This window comes from Heterocephalus glaber, unplaced genomic scaffold (assembly GCF_053883595.1).
Source record: "Heterocephalus glaber isolate CG9 unplaced genomic scaffold, H.glaber_assembly_v1.0 deba00001461, whole genome shotgun sequence".
Classification (NCBI taxonomy): Eukaryota; Metazoa; Chordata; class Mammalia; order Rodentia; family Bathyergidae; genus Heterocephalus; species Heterocephalus glaber.
The window spans coordinates 15,634,192-15,658,891 of NW_028258308.1; the positions used below are offsets into that span (position 1 = coordinate 15,634,192).

The 24,700-nt window shown below is 38.4% G+C and overlaps 1 protein-coding gene across 19 annotated transcripts in view; it reads left to right on the plus strand.

The window, feature by feature from the left end:
• The window catches only part of Tenm3 (teneurin transmembrane protein 3), a 2,554,979-nt gene that overhangs the window by 1,891,792 nt on the left and 638,487 nt on the right, over positions 1-24,700 (plus strand). The window contains exon 1 of one of the 19 annotated variants that reach the window (XM_004852967.3): positions 20,316-20,496. The exons of 17 other annotated variants lie outside the window; for them this stretch is intronic. The gene's annotated coding sequence lies outside the window, so the exon portion shown is untranslated. Of the gene's footprint in view, positions 1-20,315; positions 20,497-20,900; positions 21,095-24,700 lie in introns of those variants that run through there. One more of the 19 variants, XM_021264951.2, reaches the window with a different exon arrangement.

Sequence of the window (24,700 nt, forward strand, 5' to 3'; positions counted from 1 at the left end):
CATTTATCCCATGGTTCCTGCCGCCCTTTGAAGTGGTTCTGGAGTCCTCTTTCATGACTGTCTTTACATTATTGTGGATGCCTCAGTATTCTGAACTGATTCAAAACATTTACCTTTCATGGTCATTTTGATCTTGTGGAACAGCCAGAAATTGCATGGTGCCAGAGCCAGTAAATGAGGTAAATGAAGACACACCACACTGTAATGTTTTGATGAGCCACGTTTCTGTTGGATGATGCTCAGTAGTAACATTCACCATATTTTTGATAACACCTCATAAAGACATTTCCAAAAGAGGACTTCCAGAACTGTTTACAAAAGTTCCAAGAATGGTAGGATAAGTGTGTTTGAGTCAAGGAGGAGTACCTTGGGGGGGATTAAGGGCAACGTCTTTTACTGTAACAAATTTTATTTAAACATTTACCACATATTTTGATCATACAGCATACATAACAGACAGGAAACTGTGGGTCAAAACTTTGTTTTTAGATAAACATGACTCACAGTTTGTGGGTCCAATGACAGTCTTCTCAAACACGCACTCACACCCCTTCCCCTTCTTTCCCTTTGTATACTACTTGAAGGAAGATTCTGGGACTCAGTGAGGGAACAAAGACCTGAGCATGGACGGCTCTATAAAGCCTATCCTTTTGAGGATGTAGATTAACTCAGAGGAAGTCAAGATCATTGACATTCTTAAAGAATTTTTACAATCATTATTCAAAGGCAAGCCACTAGTGGCAGCCTTGGTCACAACTGAAAACAAGTAATTATTTTTGTTTATTATACTCTCAGTTCCTTTCTCTAATTCTCACACTTTGATGCCCCTGTATTGTTATTATCCTCTTTAGCTCCTACAATAATAATTTATTCACACAGTATTCACTGTATACCTGCTTGATGCCAACCTCAATTCTGGATGTGTATGATACATCAGCAGACATACCAAAGGCCTTGTGCTCAGAGACAGTACATCCCTGTGGAGGATGACCTGAACTAAATGAACAAACCTGTGTGTGTATATATTTGTGTTTGTGTGTGCATGTGTGCACACATGCATATGTTATTTATAACAAGTAAATTACCTGGAATGTAAAATAGTAAAGGCCATGAAAAAATACATACAACAGAGCATGGCAAGTGGAATCCAGGGTACCAGTGATTGGGAAAAGTATCAGGTGCAATTTTAAATAGAGTAGGAAAATGAAGCTTCACTAGGAAAAAGAAATCTGAAACAAGACTTCAAGGAAGTAATAGAAAGAAGTGAAGGAGTCAATCCAATGGATTCCATGTTAGATAATAGCCAGTGCCTAATGTAATGTGTTCAAGGACAAGAAAGGAGGCCAGACTGCCTGGACTGCAGTGAAAAAGGAAGAGGTGAAGTCAAAGAGGTAACAAGAAATCAGATCATACAGGGCCCAGAAAGTCATTACTGGATCATGGCCTTAGCTTCCCAGTGTCACGTGGAGGCTTTATGGTAAGGATTTTGACCAAAGGTATGATATGACCTGACATATCTTTTAAAGGTCCCTCTGGCTTCTGGATGAAGAATATATAATGGCAAGAGAGCAAGTATAGATATAGGGAAAATAGGTGGCTATTGCAATAATGTAGGCAAAAGATGATGGTATATCAGGATAGCTAAGGAGTTGTGAGAATGTAGAAATACTAGGTAGACTTTACCTAACTGATCAGAGGAAGGGATTGAGAGAACAAGAGAGAGAAGTCAAATAGAACTCCAAGGGTTTTGGCTAGAGTAATGAATATGTTGAAGCCACCACTGACTGAAACAGGAAAGACTGCAGATGGAGTAAGTTTTAGAGGTCAAGAGTTCTGTCTTGCACATGTTTATTCAAACTACCTAGGAACAACCAAGTAAAAATGTTGAATAGATAATTGTATATATGAATTTGAAGGTGAGAAGGGACAGAGATCTAAACTGGAAGTATAGATATGAGAGATATCTGCATATTAGTGGTACTTAAAGCCATGAGAATAAAGAGTTCACCTAGGGAGTGAGTCTTCACCAAGGTAAAGAAAACAGATCAAAGACCAAGCACCAGCACCCTCCAATATTAAAAGGGCAGGAAAGCCAAATGATAAACTGTGTCAAATGCAGCTAATGCATTCAATTAAAAGGAAAGTTGAGCATTGACTTAGGGATTTAGCCATGGGGAGATCTTGACTAACATAACAAGAGTGGTTTTTGTGAAATGTGAGGTGGAGTTCTGTGAAAGCTTCCTTGGATTTAAGGGAGATGGAGGGAGAGAATTTGGAGACATTCAATATAGGCAACACTTTGTGTCATTTTCCTAAAGAAAAGAAATGCTGTAAAATAAAATGCAAGATAGCAACTGGCAGAGAAATTAACAGAAGGGTCTTTTTGTTTAGATCAAAGAAATTACATATTTGGGATGATGGAATGATTCAATAGGTGCCAAAAATAAACTATAGGTGAGAGGGGAAAATTCATGGCAGCAAAATATAAGAACATATTTTGGGTGATTTGAAAGCTTATGCCTGAAATGTATACTTAAATTAATAAGGTAACATCCAGTCTAAAAATTCACCCTTTTTCTTTGTGTCCCATTTAAATTCTAACTCACTTAAAAATGGTACCAGTTAAATATTGATCTCTCATCTGACTAAAATAATTAGTATTGATGTGTGTATTAGGGTTAACATCCCTCCTAAAATCCATTTTATTTTTAAAGATTTTCAATAAAATGAGTCTCTAATTGGAATATATTTTTGAGTGGCACTTTTTGACCACTTGACACATTACTCATTCCATGTTTAGTTTTTTCAGTCAGTAACATAGACTGAATTAGCATTGTTATCCAGAGTCAAAATGCCCCAAAGTCCATTCTAGATCCAGGAGATGTACAAAACACTTCTAAAGTGGAAAAGGTCATGTTTCTCTACCATATGCAGGGCTGGACCCATGCCCAGTTATCAGTGACGTAGAGCAGAGTCTCCCTGGAGTCCAATAAAGTAAACCCTCATTCTCCACAGTGTCACTGTGTGTGGTTTCAGTTACCTGTAGTCAACTGTAGTCTGAGAGTGCAAGGTGGAAATGCTCCTGGCATCCGCCACATCCACCCACGTCATGATGGCTGGGTGATTGAGATCATCCAAAACAAACAATCCTTCCCTGTGTAGGAATTATAATATCTCACATCATGATAGGAAAGGTAGGAGGGTAAGTGCAGTACAGCAGGATATTTTGAAAGGGACCATATTCACATACCTTTGATTACAGTATATTGTTATGATTGCTTTATTATTAGTTGCTGTTGTGAATCTCTTACTGTATCTAATTTATAATTAAGCCTTATTATGGGCAGCTAGGTATAAAATAGCATGAAATAGTATATATAGAGTTTGGTACTGTCTGCAGTTCCAGCCATCCACTAGGGGTCCTGGAAGGCATCTTTTGCAGATAAAAGAGGACCACGACACCACCAGTGTGTAGCCTATCTGTACCACTGATGAGTCGATTGGAAATGCAAGAGTGGCATTTTATGATGAAGAACATTATAAAGCAGATTTAGACAGGTGGATTCATAATGCTTCTTAGTGAGCTCTCTTTTGTTGAAGCAAAACATCTTCAGTCCAAAAGTATGTTTGTCCTCTAGTAATGCTATTTTCTTGCTTTGCCCATGAAAACTTGTTGGATTCTGACCAGATTTGCCTTAGCCTGTGTTATATGCACATACGGTAGATCCTCGAGTTATGACTGGACTAACATATGAACAACTTGGGTTACAACTGGAATTTTAGTTTTAACTTCTGAACAGTCTTGAGTTTCGACCCAAATGCTGGCCACTTGTGCTTCCAGATTGTCTCAGATACAGATTTAACCCCTAAAGAGTTCTGAAAGGAACACTGCAAGATCCTTTCCTGTGTGGGGTTAATTGAGAAATCCCGGGCCAATGTCTCTCTAGGGACAGTGAGATCTGCCTGTAATCAAAAGAGAGACTTTGAAGGCTGTGTAGTGGAGCCTGAGCCTTCAACTGACCAACTTGAGTTACAATCAGCCCTCGGGAAAGAATTGAGTTCATAAGTCAAGGGTCCACTCTATACAAAATGTTTACCCTTTTCTTCTGTTTGAATCACATTGCTTTTAGCATTCATTGACAAAATTACCCTTGCCTGTCAAAAGAACTGCATTTTCAAAAAGAATCCCAAAGAAAACTGTATGGCTGACCAGATTAGTGATCCATTTTCCCCTAACTTCTGACCAAAAGCTTTATCCATGGACTTGACTCTACCGAGTCCAGGCAAGTCCAAAAACACCAGACCCCACACCATCCTCAACACAGACCATTTCCTGGGAGTGTGGAGATGGCACAATGTGTTAGCTTTCATAGCCACAGCTCACCAATGTACCATTGAAAACTGTGGCGTTCTTTGGTAATGTTTAGCATACATTCACCTAAATGCATATGTGGTTATTTACCACATGTTAATGAAACCAATTCTAAGAGAATTTATTTGTAGTGTACCATGTACTCCAATTATGCATAAAGGTATGTTAAAAAATTGAGGATTTTCTATGTAAATGATTGAATAAAAATGATTTTTAAAATATTTATCTAAAGGAACTATCTTTATGTTTCTTAAGAATATATGTGCAAAGGGTTAATATTATATGTACAGTAGACATATAATGGATAAATTTAAAAGCACCTAAGAACACAACATCCTGTGTATAACTTTCATAATTGTGCGTTCCTCCAGAGATAATGGATATCATTATCAGCGGCGCCTGTCCTAGGAAACTTGGCAAGGTTATGATTGTTTGTTACAGCTTTGGTTATATTAACATACACATTAATATTTATAAATATTTGATGTCATGTTAATTTTTCATATAAGATGATTTATGTAATGTTCCTGTGCCCTGTTAGAGGGCATTTGCAATATGTTTCAAAAGGGAACTGAATTGATGCATGTTCTTTAAGGGGACTTGCCTGTATATCACTGTTCTTACAATGCATTATTCTGAGCAAAAGTGTTTCAAAATAAATTATGTGAATTGTGGATTTACTCCATTAACATTTTAAATAAAACATAAAGGAAAAGATCATGCTGAAACTATTTGCTGCATTTTTAAGAGAAGCTCTGTTCCCTTGGAGCAGGACAAAGTTTACTGAAAATACTTTCTCAAAAATGAACTTATCAAGTAAGCAATGGTTTTAAAATTGTGTTTTAAATAATAATATATAGTCTATATAGCATGCAAAGTAGGATATTATGAAAGAGATATTTACTTGGGGTTAAAAAAATGGTAATATTCTTGTTTCTCTTTATCAGTTTTCTTGTGGTAAATTATATTTTACCAAAAAAAGTATATTTATTGTGACCAAATTTGGATAAGGGAATTGAATATAAATTAAGGAGGATATGTACAATAAATAAATCAAATGTAAGTTATTAAATGAATATTTGCCTTAAGTGAAAATATTAATTTGTTTTGAGAAACAAATTTGTTTAAGCAGCTTTAATCAGAAAGTTAGTTTATATATATTATAGTGATTATGAAACTAGTAATGTATGTTATGAAGAATTATAGGTTTGTTTAGAAATATAATGTCTTATAGTTCATCAGTTCACATTAACAAATAGCATTATTAATAATGCCTCATTTATTTATCAAAAGAGCCATCTAATAGGAAAACAACTCAGAAACCTTTTTTAATAATTTATAATAATTTATTTCTTATTATAATGGATATTACCTTTTATCATTTTATTCCTATGTTGGTATTTCTAAGTATCATCTGTAGTTATGCTATTAGCAGAAGAGTTATTAATAAAATTTAAGTTTTGGTATATTTATTTCTTTTTAAACAATTTTAACTATCACTTTCATTGCTCCATTTTCTGTATTGAGATTCAAGTTATATTTAAGGCAAACAATTCAATATTAACTTACTGTTCTTTTTGTGTATGTCTGACCCCATAATGTGTCATTGTCCTGTAATATAACATCAAGGATAGATTTAGCAATTTTGAAAATCCTGGAAATCCTCACTTGGCATATATACTTTGAATTAAATAGTCTCTTATTCTATATATATTATCAAGTAATAATTGTTATTTTTCCTTTCATTCTCATCATCATATGATGAGGTTTTTCAAACCCTTGAAAAACTCAAGAAATTAGCTTTGATTTGATATAAATGTTGGCTTATTCTTTCTACCTAGTTTCAACAATTGACAATTACTTTAAAGAAAATAGACATTTTTTCCTCATATTTTCATACTCAAATTAATTCTGTCATCTGAATTATTCACATTACAGAAAAATAAGAGAGAGAAATGCCTTAATTTAAGGCCATCTAGAAAGACCTTTGGCAACAAAGCATGTGGAAATGTAGAAATAAGGATTACATTCTGAGGTGACAGGGAACTAACATTGCACAAGTATATAACTATTATGTCATGTTGAAATCATATAATAAAAATCATGTTTAAAAATGTTATTAGTGTACACAGTCAAAAAAAGTAAGCAATGACTAAATGGTGAGCATAAATAATTTGAATTATCACCTAAGTACATTTAGCTTAGAGTATTTATGTTACAGACATGGCAATCTATTTATATTCCATAATGTATTATACAAAGACAAAGAAAGGGAGATAAGTTATTTTAAGTATCACAAAGCTGTATTGTCAAACACTAATCAGAATTCACCCTTCAGAATTCTTGCTACCTGAATGAATAAGAATTACATATTTAAAAGTTGTAGTATTATGCATGAACAAAAAGTTGCAAAAACATAGTAACTGAAATTATTGGACAAATCAGCAAAACTACTGTTTGAAAGAATTGAATAAATCACCCATCAAAGAAAATAAATTAAAAGCAGTAGCTCTAAAAGGATATTTAGAAAACAATATATGCATATGTGTTGGAGGGCCTGTTTCCAAATATACAAATCTATAACTGCAAGGAAACAAAAACACAATCAGAATAGTTCACCACTTCAAATTAGACTGTATTTTTTACCTAAATCTAAGCATAATAAACTTTTTCATAAACATACTTCAGAGAGAGGATGGTTTCAGAAATAATAACTGCAAAATAATGTACAATTTCATTGAAATCCAGAATTTTATTTGTGAGCAAAATTTAGTATCAAAAATTAAAGAAATGACATCACTTCTAAATAAAGGTTTCATTGAGTTAAAATATTACACTGCAAGTAGTTTTTATGCATAAATATGAGAAAATTCCATTAGTTGTATTCACACCAAAATTTGAAAACCAAAAAAAATCTATAGCATATCATCACTAGTAATATTAAGTGGATCAAATTTATACACATACAAATCACACGTATTTTATAGCACATTAACACCAAGTCATATAGTGTTAATAGTCACCAAAATGCTGTACCATGTGCTTAAGTAACAGCGTAATAAATAAAGGGTTCACGTAACACCCCTAGTAGGCTACTTTTTGAGAAGCCTACTTCCCCAGAAACATTAAACTTAGACAGCCTACAGATTTTCATCACCAATTAAAAGAAGTATTTATTGAATGAGCACAGTGGCTCAACATTATAAATTACCACAAAAGGAAAAGAACAGTTTATTAAGCCTGAATACTTTTCCCTCTCATCTTTAGATCTGTACAGGTGGTATTAAATACATGCTTATGATTAAGACAAAGCTTCAAGACCATAGGACCATGTTACACAAACTATTACATTAAGCCTGTGACTAAAATACTTTATGTTGATTTTCACTACATGAGTTGAATTAAAGATCAACAAATAGATAAATAAAATATACACTAATGTAAACTCTAATCCTTTAAAATTTAAAAATGGTATCTCACTTGATGCTCACAGTATCTGTGATAAACAGATATAGAGAGTACTTCCTATTACTTCTTGTGTGGCAGTTTTAATTCCATGAAATGAAATTGTTTTTTGACAGAGAGTTCAACTTATTGGTGATGATAATTATCCTTGATGTATCAAGTGGATTTTTGGCTATATCACCTGCATAATTGAATCTGTTTATTTCTGTATTTATTGCATGAAACTTGTTATCATAAGTACAAAATCTAAATGTGGTGGGGTTTTGTGAAATGGAGAGCAGACAAAGGAATTGCTTTCTACAATTTAACCCTGAGCATATGGCATGTCCATTCATGTAAAATTAATGTGCCTAGTTCAATCAATCATTTAACAGGTTATCAGTTATTGCAGGTCACAGCAAAATATGTTTGGCTGCACTAATACACATGCATTAGAAACATAAACCTAATTGGGTAAAGTGAGATGAGATTATAGTTCATTTCTTTCTACTTATGAATACAAGTCCATTCTTTTACAAATTCTAAGTCCTGAAAATACAACCTTTCTCATATTAAGATTTATTTTATGTTTAATTTAGATTTGATGCTAGCACTATTATCATTCATGTATCCATAAAGAAGCAAAAATAATGATATTATTTCCTGATTTCAGTTATTTATGTTAAGTTCTGCCTTTGAGAGAAGTTATGAGTAATCATTTTTGGGTTAATTTGTTACTACTGTATGATCAGATGTAAAAGGAAACCATTCAAAAGACCCAGGAATGAAATGTTACAGAATGCACAAGGGGTCAATAAGGATGTGTATTTTCCTTCCACTATGATCTACTGCTATTCAGAACAATTGATTAGACAGGTTCATTATTGTTTTGTAACCACACATAAACCATTATTATCCACATTGACTCCCTAAGGGGTTCTCATGGACAGTTTTCCAATGATTTGTAATTTCAAGTAGCAGCAAGCTTATAATTCACCCTGTTAACTTCTCTTGTGCTTTAAAGAGGATTACCAAATTCTACAAGCCAACAGATATTGAAGCAGTTGTAGTCTTCCTGGAAAATTTTTACCAGAGTGACAAATGTTTATCATCCCCAAACTATAGCCAGTCCTTAAAACAGTGATTTTAGGGGCTGGGGATTTAGCTCAATGGTTCTGCCACCTGCCTCTCAAGCCGAAGGACCCAAGTTCAATCCCTGGTACCAAAAAAAACGAAAGAAAAAACAAAAACAGTGATTTTACTGTATCCTACACAGAATAATCTTAAAGAGAGAATTATCATTCTGGAGCTGAAATCATGGGTAAGTGTAGCCTTAAACTATCATTTAAATACATGTGCTGAGTATAGCAATACTTTTAGAGCAATAGATAAAAGAATCATAAATTATATTAGAGGCAATTTTCTTATAAATCTATGTCACATAAAATAAAGATAAAAAGATAATAAAAGATAATAAAGATCTTGCTGTGGTACAGTAGGACCTAAAGTTTGGTCATGTTTGATTTTTTTCAAATCACATAATTCTTCTCAAAAACAGACTCGAACAACAAAAACTTTTTTGTGGAATTTTAGAGGAGTGTGTGTGTGTGTGTGTGTGTGTGTGTGTGTGTGTTTGCATGTATGCATGTATGTATGCATTTAAGAGGTATCCGTCTTTTATTAAACTCTAGTTTGCATTTCTATGGATGAATTTATATATGTGAAAACTACCATATAATCAGAACAGTTTCTGAACCTCCTAAAAATACGGATTAAGAGATTGAGCTCCTAGAAATATGGACTAAGAGATTGAGCTCAGGAATCAAAATCATTGATCTAGTTCTTCCACTTACTTACATTTCTATGTTCTGAATTTTATGATGTGGAGAATAATGGTATTTGAAAGTTGTGAGAATTGACATGACAGAATGCATGTTATGTGCCAGGCACATTGTCTGCAAGAACTAGCTCAGGCCAGGTGAGTCAGGAGGAGGGAGAGTAGGCTAAGCAGCAGGTACAATAGTAGTAATTATAGTAGCCAAGACAAGATAGACTTACTTGAATTGTTTTCTCATTATTCATATTAAAGATTTTAAGTCTACAATATAAGGGAAAATAGAAACACATCCTTAAATACGATTGTATAATACATCCTAGAGCTGGAAGTGTAGCTCAGTGGTAGGGCACTTGTGTAGCATGTACAAGGCCCTTGGTTCAATCTCCATTACCACACTGTTCAGAGATAAGCAATTGAAAAAGAAGAAAGTGACAATGGCAGGGTAGTGATGATACTTTGTGTCAGAAATGCACGGGCTTACTGCATGAGCAATACTTACTTTTGAGAAGCACCCTAGAAATACCATGGGTTGATGACCTGAAATATCTAGCTTCCAGATAAAGTTCTTTACTTTTAATGTATTTATTCTGGATTTCTATTAAAAGTCATACATGTCCAGCTATTTCCTGTTCCATTTCACACAAATTAATTTTCAGCTGATAATAGATAGAACTAATGTATATTTAAAGGTTCATTTCAAAACCTACACAATTTTAGAATCATGTATGTAATATTGAACAATACAGTCAGCAAAAATTTGTATTCATTGACCAACTATTAAATATATACAAAATTTTATCTCAATTTATAACCTACTGATTGTGCTACTCTTAGAAGAATGATTCAAGATCTGATATGGAAGCATCATAAAGTTCTCAGCTGGAATTTCTTTCAGTGGATATTTTCATCCTCTTCATTTTAAAATCGTCATTCCTTCCTTAAGTGAGATTGTGTCACTTTTGAAAATAATTCCAATAGATTTATTTGCAAGAATTTTTCTTTTACAGAGAAATGCTAAAACCTGAAATATCTATTTACTTTATGTAAAATATTTAGCCCAGGGCAATACTTTTCAAACTTTCACATATGAATGTTCTAGAAGACTTGCTTAAAATGCTAAAATATTGGTTCTGTCCTTAGAGAGTCCAAATCCCTACAGCTGAGGTGAGAGCAGAATGTATATTTACTTAAGAGCCCTCTCCCCCAGTGATCCTAAGAGAGGTGGTCTAACAGTTACAATTTTAAAACTTGACCTGGCTTTTAACAGCCTATTTGCTATCAAGATAATCTTCAAATTTAAACAAAGAACCTCTTTATTATCAAAATGTTCTTCAAAATGTATATAGGTTGATTGCTAATAAGTTCAAAAATAAATATTACCTGTAAAACAGCCTGATTTAAACCTAGTTTACAAGTAATACTGTAAATTCTGAAGGCAAGATTCCAATACTCTCTGATCAGTGTAAGCTGAGAGACAAAAGATAAATGTGCAAGTCTATTCTGTCAGGACTCTAACCCAGGAATCTCATGTGCACCCCTTCCTTTCAGCTTGTTCTCCCTTCTCTTTTCCCTAACTCAGATGCTCTCTCTGCCAATTTCCTCTCACTTTATAACCTCTTAGCTCATAATCTTCTCATGGCCTACTTTTTTTCCCTCCTGGATATCTTATCCAAGGATAAAAGAGGGGAAGGTGAATCCTGGTCTTTCATAGATTTTATGGATTAAGAGTGCTGGATTTGGAGGATAGGGCTAGGAAAAAAAAAGTGTTAGGTAAACACAGAAAGATATTTGGGTGCTTACTTTGCCCAGGACATATTCTTCTTTCTCCCATTTCTTCTAGAAATTCCTTGCTTCTTACATTTTTCCCCTAAACCAAACAAAACCCAAAGCTATATCCTCATCAGAGAAAATAAAAATCAGACCATATAACAAGAGCTTGCTTTATTCTTGTCTTTAGCCATTTCATAGTTTAATGTCTACAATTCTTATCTATCCAGAATTTATCACAGATTAATCACAGAGCAGATTAAAGTTTGCTGTCTTAACATACTAGAAATAGACCAAAGTTCTAGGCAAGAGAATGGCTTTACCTGAAATATTGTTATGTATACCTCTCCCTGCCCTATTTGAGGAGCTTTTAGTCTAAGAGAAGTGATATCTCTGTTGTCTTCTATAGACAAACAATTCAATGACCTGTGAAGATGGTGGTTTAGCCCTCAAGACACTCACTCTGGTGACTGAAATAAAAATATATGGATGATCTAGGTTTAGCCTCTTAGAGAAATCAGTTATGAGTCAAACATAGGTTTGGAGTGACAATAAAGCAGAATAAAATATCAAAATCTTGTATTTAAAATTTCTAAATTATTTTTTTAATTTTTAATTTTTTAAATTTCTAAATGCTTGAGGAAAGCTGTTTTGCCATTGTGTCCACTTGAGGTGGGTGTATTGATTGGTCCATGATGTTTGAGACAATATTTTATATAAGCCTAAATTATATCATAAATGTGTTGGTGAGATTACCAGGAGTATTGATGATACAAGCATCTTTTCTTCCTGGCATCTTCAGATAAACCTATGACTTCTAAAATCAGCCACATGTATACACATGTAGGCAAAATGTGAAGCTCATCTCTACTTAATGTACCTTCAGTTGGTATTTCAGACAAGAAATTTTGTGAGACTGAATCCTAAATGATCTGTTAATGATTTGGGATTTTAAACAGTTCACTCTGAAAGCTGGTTCTTGTAATCAAATTTGACATGAAAATAGTACTGTCATTAAATTCAAGGAAATAGTACAGTTTAATGCTAATCACATTAAATTTCAGAAAATTTCTATGTCATGAAGCTATATTTTGGAAACATGAATTTGAACTTTACTACTGAGCGGACCATATATCTACATAGAATTTTATTCTTGGAGCATTTCAATAGTAAGTAGTAGTTTCAGGAAAGTGGGATGAAAAAAAGTATTCTATTTCAGTGCTTTAGAGAATACACATATGTAATTAAATTATCAATGATGACCAATAATCATGCTATGATTAATTTCTGACAGAACCAGTATCTTTGTTTCAAGGGAAAATTTTTTGTTCCTTTATCTGTCTAATGGTTTTACGGGAGTATTCCTACCCACTGATGTGAAGCATGCTAATGTTCTTTTTTTCAAGCAGTTCTGATTCTTTGTCCTACACATTTTTGTGGGTAGATGTTGTCTGTGTGGTGGCAGGATAGGGATTAAACTGGATTTCTTGCCTGGTCAGTTTACATAATAAATTATGAAAGTGCTAAACAGAAAATTTACATTTTCAAGGTAAATCATTCAAATTATGGTGATTAATATGTGTTATAAGGATATTAAATATACCTAATAGGTTATCCACCCCCACACAGGAGTCCCAGTACTTCTCAGTAATTCCATTTACTCCCCAGAAATGGTTCTGTCTGATTGCTCTAGCCTACCATGATACCATGAGCAAAACAACTGATGTCATTCAATAGAGTTAGGATCCATTGAAGAGAAGTCCATTATAACAGCTTACACAATCTGCAATGCAAATGAGAACTGTTTAAACGTAAAATAGAAAGGAAAATCTGAAAGAAGCTAAAGTGTTTTTTAAATTTAAAAAAAAGAAGCTAGTCTTTGCTCCTAAGTTTTCTCAAATATTCTTCAAAATATCAACTCAAAATTGTGGAGTAGATCTTTGTCTCTCTACTGTAAAAATTCAAATTTCTCTTAAGCAGGAAAAGATCTTCCAGTAAGTATTCCTCCTCCCATACTACACTGTGTTAAACTTCATTCAGTTGTTCAGTTAATTCTTATGCTTCTCCAATTTTACTGGATATGATGTTTTTATTGGGGTTCATGGAAGCATGGATAATGACATCAGCAAGCTTTGTAATTTCTCATTGCCAGTTTTCTACATAACTTACACTTTTGTCACTCAAACTGCACCAAATTGCTCCAACAATTAATCTTAAAGCACAGGAGTAGGGGGACTTTTAAATGGACCCCTTCTTGGGATTTTGTGTTAAAAACAGAAAAGTTCCCATGAGTGAAGGGGGATAAGTTAGCTTTTCCGGCGTCTATTTCTCCCCAAGTCTCACTTTTCTCTGCCACCCCCCAAAAAGAATGAATTACATTTCTCTTCTTGTCTTTTAAATGAATAGCATAGTTTGGGTGAAATTATCGGGCAATTGCATGCCTTTTATGCAGATAATGCTATTTGATGAAAGCGGTGTTTTGATCTGCTGAGGATAATACAGATCCAGGGTTGGATTCATTGGTGAGAGTAAAGCTGTCTTCTGTGATAACTTCATCTCAGCATGAGGTCAGACGGGGAAAACTGGGATGGGGGATTAAAAAATGACACAGTCGGAGCAGTATTCAGTTCCCTGCTGCGCTCCTGGCTGCACACTATAGCTTATGTTTCTGATCTGTTATGGTATTGTCTGCCTTTCTCTCTTGGAGCAGAAAGAGATTGCTTAAAACTTTTCTTCTTTCAGCTAGAGGGATTAGTTCTATGCAGCTTTTTTAATTAAAGAAACTGTATCTTTTTCAAGGCAATTTAAAGCTGCAAGGAAAGGACCATCAACACCCATAACTTAGTACTATTATCTGTAACAAAGTGTAAGCTCGAAGTTTAATATTCAGAAATAGGGGAGAGGAGTTATAGAATTCTGTTGTGTTTTTATCCCTAATGAAAAATAGTAAATAAATTATTTTTGTATAAGTCCTGAATGTTTCTATAAGTAGTAACTTCCAGCCGCTTTGCTTTTTAGCTTAGCTGAGCTTGCTTAATTAAATCTTCATGATGATAGTGAAGTGCACTTGAAAATAGTGTAAGAGGAAATAGACTTGACTATATATCCTTTTCTTACCCAGAGATCATTTTTAAACATTTCCATTCTACTGAAAGTGATAACAGTAGAAAATGTCTGCTTAATATGGGCAATTTGCATTTAAACAGTGCAAAGTACAACATTATGGTACTTTATCACAGCAAACCTTTGCATGTGTGATAAGCAGTCATTGTCTTTATTAATCCGAAGGGAGCATGGATTGAATCGATCCAAAGTGATGATGAATTTGTCAGGACATATATATTTGAGTTGAATTTATAGTTCAATTTAACCCAGGTTAATGTCAAAAATCCTCAAATGTTTCAAATAAGGCCCATATGGTTATCACCTTACAAAGCATACAGGCTCTGTGCTTCAGTTGCAACATACACATCTCCACCTAAATTCCATGCCAGATCAATTAGAAACAGTCTTCCTGAGCAGACAGGAACAAACAGAGATTGTTTCCCCAATACCAGCTGAACCCTTGTCTTAAAGAAATGAAAAGCAGTCATTTTAAGTTCTATACTTCTTCCCACTAAAAATACAGAGGAAATTTTGAAGACAATAAGGATTTTATAATAATGTACTTTAATATAAAATACATTTGTTAGATGCTTCTATGCCTTTTTCCAGTTTTCTGTAAATACTGCATTTTACTAAAAAAGAAAAGAAAATTTGATTTCTTTGCCTCTTCCTGTTATGTTTGTCTTTGCTTCTGATTACATTTCTGAGAAAAGTCAACCAAGTTCAAAAGTGGGTTCCTATAATGATCAACATTTTAAAACTATGTCTCATTTAAAAAAACTGATGGTCAGAGATGTAGAAAAGTGTATTTAATAAATATATTTTCAAGGCAAATTTTGCTTATGATATATCATATTTAAAAAGAAAGTCAGAATAACTAAATACAATAAAATACTTTATTCATGATTTCATTCATTCACTGAACAAACATTTTTGAGCATAGTCTGTAGACCAGCCCTTGTGTAGGGGCCTGTGGGTTCAAAGAAAAATAAGATGAAGTCCCTATGCTGCAGGAGCTCTCAACTATTGGGAAGGGCCCCTAAAAACCATCCAGTAATCATTATTGCACACAGAAAATACAATGGCACACCTAAGGAGGAGAGATTACTAATAGATGCTTTAAAAGCTAGGTGTTTCAGGAATCCAGGGAGCAGGATATTGTAGACCAAGGCATCACCAACAGGAGGATAAAGAGTTGAGCATATCTGGGAAATGAGAAGATGTTCAATTTGTCTGGTACTGCATTTTACTTATAAGCTATCTGTATTTGACAGGCATTTGTATGGTTAATTTAAACCATATTTACATATTAAGTTAATTTATAAGCTGAACTCTTAAATAGCTAAATGATGTTGTTTTATTGACAAAATTGTCTTTCCATATTACTAATGTGTGATAAATTTGCCAGCAACTGGTGTCTACCTCAAATACACTACAGAGATAGTACTTACTACTAAGTCATTTGCAAAAACTGATAGATTTTACAAGCATTCTCTGATAACTATTAATTATAAAAGTTCCAACCTTCAGCGTGAAATCAAGTGGCAAATTTTAAACATGTACGTGGAGCTCAGCCAAATTTGGATGCACCGCATGTTAAAAGATGTCTGTGTTCAAAATCCTTCACAGAACTTGGGGTCTTTTAGGATGCTCTAGCAAAACCACATCAGCAGTTAGGTTGTGCTCCACAACTTCTTTTCCACCAAAGGTCAGAACCACATGCAAGCTTAGTTTATGCACTGTAACATAAATTAATGTACTGGAAAAACTTGGCCCCATTTAAAGGTTGATTTGCCTGATCACCAGTCCACTCCATGACTCCAAAATGGATGTGCATTGAGAGAGGATTGATTAGCTTGGTTTAATGAAGGTAATGAAAGCACATTTTCCACTACAAACAGTCATTTAATTTTATGACTTTGTCAGTGTTCAAATCCTAATTTTTGTTTTACAGTTTCACTCAATCTAACTGCCAAGGGAAACAAGTTATTTTTGTGAGTAAAAAACAACCTGATAATAATTTTATGGCTACTTTGGAGAGGAGTGTAAAATTTAAGTTCTAGTACTGTAAATTGTTCCAGATTAATTGTTTGCTATATGCAAAGTAATTTGTTTAACTTTGGGTGCCTAGAATTCAGGATTTGCTCAGTGATTACTAGCTTTTAGCCTGGTTCAAGTGGCCATTATGATTTGTTGTTCTCAGATGAGACATAACCTCCGTTTAGACGTATTTGGATTATTGGCTTTCCTGATTTTTCCAAGGGCTGAGCTGGTAGGTCGAGATGCCTGAGCTTTGGGTCTCCTTATCATTTCCTCCAGTTGCTCATCAGTGTCTAGAGGCTCTTGAGTGGAGAGTCTAGAAGTCAGCCTACTCATGCCTCAGTTTGCTAGAACCTTGTAATAAGCCCAAGGAATACCTAGAAAGTCCAGTGATGTCCACAAGCCTCCATGGAGAGCCTGGTACCTGCCTGACCCCATGATCCCCTTCTGCATGCCTGAAAGCCTCCCACTTTAAAGGAGGAAGTGGCTCCAGAGAGGGTCCATTCCCCAAAAGAAGGAAGCTGGAACAGCTGCTACCCAGCCTCTCCCGCTCCAGGCTGGATCTTTAGGACAAGAGGAGAAAACAGATAGCTCCTCCAACTCCAGAGGAGGCTCAGGTGATGCTGACTAAAATGGGGGAAGCAACACCTTCAAGTAGGGGAAGACTGCTGGCTCAGGTTTGGCCCCACATCAGGCATTAGCAGTGGCAGGAGCCTGGCCCTTTCCCACGCTCCCCCAGCTCCGATGGCCCAGGTGCATCCTTCCTAACCCCAAAGCTTTCTGAGGTTTGGCCCACTGTCTTCCTCCCAAGGCTCACGAAGGCCACAGGCATACATTGCTAGGGGTATGGACACGGGCTGTGCTGGGAGCTCCGTCACATTCTCTTTTCAGAGAGCTGCGTATCTGTGAGACAAGGGGGACCCCACGGGACAGGGATGCCACCAGCTCACCCCAGCCCCATTATTCCAGTGTCCTACAGGCTGCGTCAACACCACCGCAAAGTCACCATCCTTGTGGGAAGAGTTTGCTCTGAGCAGCAGCCAGAGGTCTGCAAGACAGATAGCGAAGTCTTGCATTTCTTCTCCTAGTTTTTATCGCTGCGAAGGGCAAGGCGTGAGCTACCCTCCCTCCTCGCCCTCCCATGACAATAGTTGGAGGCCAAGTGCCTCCTGGTCACGTAGCGAGCTGCCTCTCTGCTTTCCAGGGATGCATGTGGAGGAGGAAGTGAGTTGGTACACTTTGGCAATGCATGTCAGCTTTTCCTAACGGTGATCTCCAGTGACCGATCTTTCTGTCTCCCTCCTCGCTCGCCCCCCCCCCCAAGTTTAACACACATACATACACTGCCTGAATTACCACAGGCTGCGCCTTACCGGCGCAGGAGGTCATCTGCGCTTTGTGCACCCGCCACTCTGGGCGGTTAATGCACAGGACTACAGTAATGAATTCTAGGTTTTTTTCTTTTCTATATATATTGCAACCATTTTGAGTGAATGTTCAGCACCACAAACTTAAAACTTTGAAAATCATTTAACAGGGAAGTAGTCTAGAGACAGGCTCCAAGATTTATTACCTTTTCTAAGTTTTGTGAGTTCTATTGTTTCCTTCGTTTATTACTAGCGTTAACTATGAGGGTTCTAGAAAAAAAAAAAAGAGCTTAAACCTCTCCCCATTTCCCTAATGTAGCACTCTGTTCTGGCTTCTTTGGGCATGGAGCACAGTGTCTTTTCTTTTTATTGAGTATTCCGGGATAGCAGAGTACAAAAGAGCAAGGGGGAGTCTTGGACAGTTATAAAAGTTTTCAAACACAATGCTTTTGTGGGATCTGGGCCACAAAACTGATTTATGAAATACCTTCAGTGTCCTTAGGGTTATATCAGGTGTGCAAATTTTGAGCAGTTTGCGATATTTTCATAGCTGGCTAATTTCTCAGGATAATGAGAATAGCTAGCAGGAGAGGGAGATATGGTGCATCCGACCCCCCCCCCCCCAGTATGAAATGCACGTGGCAGGAATGAAACCGATGCACCCACCCTAGGGCAACTCGGGATGTTCCCGGAAAGATGCCCGTGTGGTGTGTCACTAGCGCCCCAGGAGCCGGGTGGGGTTCGCTTATTACTGAGACTTAACACGTTGTGGCTCCATAGGTCACTTAGCAACTACGGGAACTCGAGGCCGGGTCTGGGTACTGTAATTGGAGTTCACACATGAGATCCACCCCAAACTTGGAGAAACTCGATCATAAAAATTCAGGCTTTCCTAGGAGGCGTTGCCCTTTGCTTTCGAGAGTGCTAGATTTGATCTTGCTTTGCAAACAGACGCAGGTGAAAGTACAAATCTCCTTCCTTCGGGTCAGGCTAGGTATAGGTCTTTATCCCCGCTCTGAAGTTGCAGGGAAGGTGCAGTGGGCTCAGAGCAGTCCCTCGACCAAGCTGTTGGGACAGGTTGGCAGCGGGCCGGGGCAGGCCGAAACACTGACTCTCACCCACCGCCCGGACGGCCGCGGGCCCCTGGGGAGGGCCGGGAACGCCGGGGCGCCCCACGGGGAACCTCGCGCACCCGTCCTTCGCACGCGCGAGCTCCACGCCGGCCGCCTCACCGCGTGAGCCGGAGAGCGGCTCCGGGAAGGGCGCGGGTTTCAGGTTCCAAAACTCCAAAGAGTGAGAACTTTGGGCAGATTTAGGAAGCTCTGCAGGCGGGCTTTCTGCACCCCAGGGGCCTGGGGAGAGGAACTGGGGGTCAGGCAGCTAGAGTTTTAGTGGGAATTTAAGCGAGTAGCAAGTGGCAATGTGTCGCAGAGAGCAGTAAACTTTTTTCCCCTTCTCTTAACAAACTCGAGACCGGGGCAGTGTTGGGCTGCTTAGAGAAGGAAAAGAAGGAAGAGGGGAGGGGAAGGGAGAGAGGAGAGACGGAAGAGACAGTCTGTAAGGACGCGTTTGAATACGGATGGGGGTCTGGAGGCTTCAGAGGACCCCAGGGTGCGCCCTGGCCAGGTCCTGTTCCTCGGAGGTCCCGGCACTCGAACCCGGGGGGCAGACACCAGGTCTACAGCGTAGAGCTGCGGCTCGTAGCGAAGTCTGAGGGCTTCGTGCAGCCCTCTCCCGTCCGAAGGTCATTTGCGCTTTTCAGTTTCAGAAGAGAAGACTCTCGGGAAAGGAAGGCACAGGGCATTTTCCGAGGCTCGTCAAGGGCGGGCCGCCCGCCGGGGGTGGCAATCCTTAATTACACCCTTCGGCCTCGGAATCCATCTTTCCACCAGTGTCTTGCACTCCCGCCTCCTCGGGTGACTCAGCTGACCTGAAATGCCCACCCTACGGAAAATCAAGAAAAGTAGTTTTTAAAGAAGGTTAGAGGTTTGATTACCCAGAGAAGTGTTTCTCCACTTAAGTCCAAAGCAATTACCCGTCCCCTCCCCCAGGTCCACCTCCCGGTCACCCGGAGAAGAAAAGGACAGACCCCTGCGCACGTAACCCCGCACTTTGTTGGTGCGTGTGAATTTCAAATGGCACTGTAAGTTCATTAGTGTTTGCAATCAGCGGCGGGCAGACCCCTCATCAGAGCCGAAAGCCGGCAAGAGCCATTCATCAGCCTGAAGTGTTATTCATGGATGACCCCTAAATCAAGGCCGGAGTAGTAGATGCACTGATTGGTCACAGCAGGGGAGCCTCGGTGCTTTTCCGGACCCGACGCGGCCGGGAGGAGGGAGGAGGGCGGGAGGGGCGGTGAACGTGGTTCAGTCCGGCAAATCCCATTTGACAGAAAAAGGCAGGAAACGGGGAATCCGTTTTTTTGAATACAAAAGAAGAAATAAAGTACCTGTCATCCTGACAAGTGGCGGAGCGGAGGAGTCTAGGATTATAAATGATCGCATCCCGGTCCAGCTCGCCCCGCGATTGGGCTCTCCCGCGACCAGCACCGGGGGAAGCGCATGGTAGGCTCCTCTCCCCTCTTCCCCCTCTCTCTCTCACACACACCACACACACACACACACACACACACACACACACACACCCCACACTGACACGGACACGTGTACGCGCCTGGTCTGGCCCAGAGCGTCCCCTTCACACGATCGCGGTCCTGGAATCTGCTCCCTGGCACAGCGCCCCGCTCGCCTCCTCACCTTTCTCTCCTCCTCCTCCTCCTCCTCTCACGCCTCCTCCATCCTCTAGCTCGCGGGCAGAGCCCCGAAAAGTCCGGGCCGGCGTCGACCGCAGAGGAGGCTGGAGGGGGCCGGCGCGAAGGGAGAGGGGGAGAAAAAGAAAGTGAACTCATTGGCGCTCGGCGCGCGCTTCCCTCCCCTCGCCGCGTCCCTCGCCCGCCGGGGCCGGGCGGTGGGCCGGGAAGGAAGTTGTAACACTTGCTGTTCTCCCCTCCCCGCCCCCTCTCCCACTCCCAGCTCCCTCGCCCGGGCCCCCTCCCCCGCGCCGGGCTCCTTTGAATTTGGCCCAGCGCAGTGCGTGCGCGCTGCTGGGGGACGCGGCGGCTGCGGCCGAGTGGCGAGCAGCGTGGCGGGCGAGCCGAGCGCGGTAAGTGCGGCGCCGCCGGCGGCGCGCCCTGCTTCCTTTCTGGGGTCCTAGTGCCCGGGCCGCGACGCCGGGAGCCGGCGGGCGCGAGCTGCTACGCGCGTTTCCCCGAGCTGCTGGGAGGCGGCAGCAAGTTGGCCAGCACCATGGGTGGAGGAGCATCACCTCTGCTTGGCCGCGCGGTCCCGGCCTCTGGGTCCCCGCCCTCCTGGGAGTGTGACACCTCTGGCTGCGTGCTCTGGTGGGAACTTCACCCGAGCCTCGCACCTGGGGACCTGGGCACAGCGCCCCTCTTCGGGGAGCTCCAGGCTCCCGGGTTCCTCCAGGCAGGCAGCCAGAGGTGGAGCGCTCAGTGGGGGCAGGGAGTCCAGTCGTCTTGCCCTCTGCGGGGTGATACCCAGTTTGGTGGCGGAAACCCCGAGTGAAGGTGTCTGACGGGATCCTGTGAGGCTTCCAGCGAGCGGGAAGCCCTGGGATGTCACCACTTTCTCGGGAAGTGGAGAGAAGGTTTTCCCAACTGCCAGGCAGCCAAGTTGGAAAGAGGAGTGAAGGAAAAAGTGTAGGAGCTGGGAGTGCTGTGGAGAGTGGTGGTGGTTCACGACCGAAACTTGATCTGGAAAACTCAGAGTGAGACTGGAAACAAAAAATACCCTGAACTGGGCATTAAAAAAAAAAAGACAGACGTATGAATCTTCAACTCAGCCTAAGTCCCTATCATGTTTTACAACCGGTGAGAAAGGGCTTCAGATTGCTTAAAGGTTGAGGTGGGTGGTGGCAGATCTTTGCTGAGCATCTTATTGTGCAATTCAGATTCCATTCTTACAGCCTCAATTTAAAGATAGTTATAATGGAAAAGTGTTAGTTTTTATTGTGGAGAAGGGATAGGAAATGATTGTTTCTACCGTGTATACAGCAAATACATATTTTTTCTAAAGTGTTTGTAATTCCAAGCTAGAGAAAAGTTTCCAGGTACTTTTGAGTCGGTGCAATGGAAATGAAAGTGTCGAGAACTGTCTTAGCACTTTTTACAGGGCACCGGGCAGCCAGGATAAGAACAGGACTTGGGTAAGAACAGGACTGTCTCTTCATAATACTCTATTTCTTATCTTTTGACAGTGTATTTGTCAAACATTTGTAGGCTCTGGCAGAATCCACTGGGTGGTCTTTTCACTAGAAATAGAAATGTGTTCAGACATTACCTTTCCCTTCTGTTGTCAGTTTAAAAAAAAAAAAGGCAAGAATGGCATTTTTGGAAAGCTTGGAAGAGTGTCCCCCAAAGTGACATTACTGTTGAACAGAGATGTTTTGTTTCTCTTAGTGTTTAAAATATGATGCTTACCCACTGTGCTTATTTGGAAGAAGTATTTGTAGTCTTTCTAGTATATTAGAAACAATTTAGAATTAGGGGTGGTTGCACGATTATAATTCATTATAAATTTAATATTTGTTAAAATTCAAGATTTTGTAAATATATCAATATTCTTGGTTTGTGCCTCCCTTTATACACTTTAAATTGTCTAAAACTTCTAACTTGTATTTCTTAATATGTGAAATTCTTGTACAAGCCTTGAAAGTTTTGATTTGTGATTCAAAATGCAGAGCAAATATTTAATACTTGATCTAAGAGTGAGAGGTTAGTTCAGTAATAAGACTTGCTAATCCCACTTTTAAATGTCATGGCATTCACAAATTATTCCTAAATTCTTCAAAGATGGGGGTTTATAATGGGTTTATTCTTTTATGTATGTCAGGATTGAGTGGTCTCTTTTCCTGTTGCAGTTTCCTTAATAATCTTGTCTTTTTTCTTACATGAATTTTAATGTTTCTCTTACTCAAAGGTACTATTTTATCTAGCAGTAAATATATTTTATTTTACATAACTTGAAGAAATACTATTAGAAAAGATAGTTCCTTCAAATATGACAAATATATATTTTACATATACTTCATAATATTTTTGAAAGATGTAGTTTTACAAGAACTATGCCAGTGTATATGTATTTAGAAAACTATCTGAGTATACTATACCAGTCACACTAAGGTTAGCAACTCATAGAGAATATGAACTCTAATGAGGATTGCTTGGTTATTTAAAATAACGCAGATAGATTTATAGTAGAAATGTGACTAGTTATTTTCCCAAATTGAATCATTATGTGTGACTGTTTATTTGCTAGGAAGAAATGTTTAGGTGAATTATAGAGGCTTTTTTTACTATGATCTTGTAGGCATGTCATCAGTCTTTTGGTTAGGAAAGGGAACTTGCTTTATTAGGATGAAGACAAAGAAGGATGCTTATCTTTGAATAGAAGAAAACCTCTAAATAGTGAAGAGTTTTAAATTGATTCAGAAAGAAAACCTGGCTAAACAATAATGATCCAGTTAGTAAGTTCAAGCTAATCTTTCTTAGCTTTGCTTCTGAGAGCTAAGAGTAATTATTCTCTTTGTAAAGAGTCAAGCAAATAAGAAACCAGAGAAAAATGTATGTGAGTACATTGTGAGTAGAATGACCTGTCAGAAACATTGAATCATTGTTGGGCTGAGTATATAAAAAACTGTGTTTTTGCAATATCTGAAAGTATGTTTGCAAATGCTGAAGTTCATCCTACCTCCAGTGATACTAGGAAATAAGTCCTTAAGCAAGATCATAGTCTGATACAAGAGTGCAATAAAAGACAACTTTATTCATTTAATATTAATTATTAAAATAAATACATGTACTTCCTTTTCATTAAACTTTATTCTTTAAACATTTTATTTCTGGATAGCAGTGGAATGCTACCCAGGTATTAGTCTTATGTGAGTCAGTGTATTCAGCAGCAGTTAATGAATTGTCTGCCCTTTTCTTGAAGCCGTGCATTGGAAACCTGTTAAGCATGTTCAGTTTTGCATGGTTTATCTACTCAGTGTTTTATTTGATAGTCAAATGTCCATTTTGATTTTTAGGATGTACTTTCTTTACTCAACTAGAATGTTGATATAAACCCCCCCAAAAAGAAAAATAAATCTAGACATGTAATGATTATTATTTATGATTCAAAGGGCTATAAAATCCTTTGATAGGCAAAAAATATACCTTAAGGCATAATGAGTATGAGCAAAGAATAGAATAATTTGGTACCAAACTTTTACTCTGATCTGTGGCCAATTATACATTCCTTTGGATTTTCAGTTGAAGTCCTTGTTCATGTTTGTCTTAAGTGGAATGGTAGTCTGAGGAAGAACTTAACACATGCATTCAGAATGAAGAAGTGTATAGAAAAAGTGGCACAATAATGCATGTTATTTAAAAAGTTTCAACAGCTAAGTTTTAAAAATTACTTCATGTAAGCTTCTTTTATAACACATTTAAAACCTAATCTTGGAGATACCAGCTGTTTTAAGAGTCCTGATGGAAATTTTGCACTTCAAAAAAAAAGTCTTGATCTGAAAACTGATTAATTGTTGTGTCTTATAAAACCTGATTTATTTTATATTTTTTATACCAAGCATTACCATTATGAAGCTCTCCTTCTAATTGAGATTAATGTTTCTTTGGGAAGAAGTGGTTTGGAGGGCTGCATTCATTTTGAGTGCTGTTGTAATCAATTTTAGATACAGCATTCCACA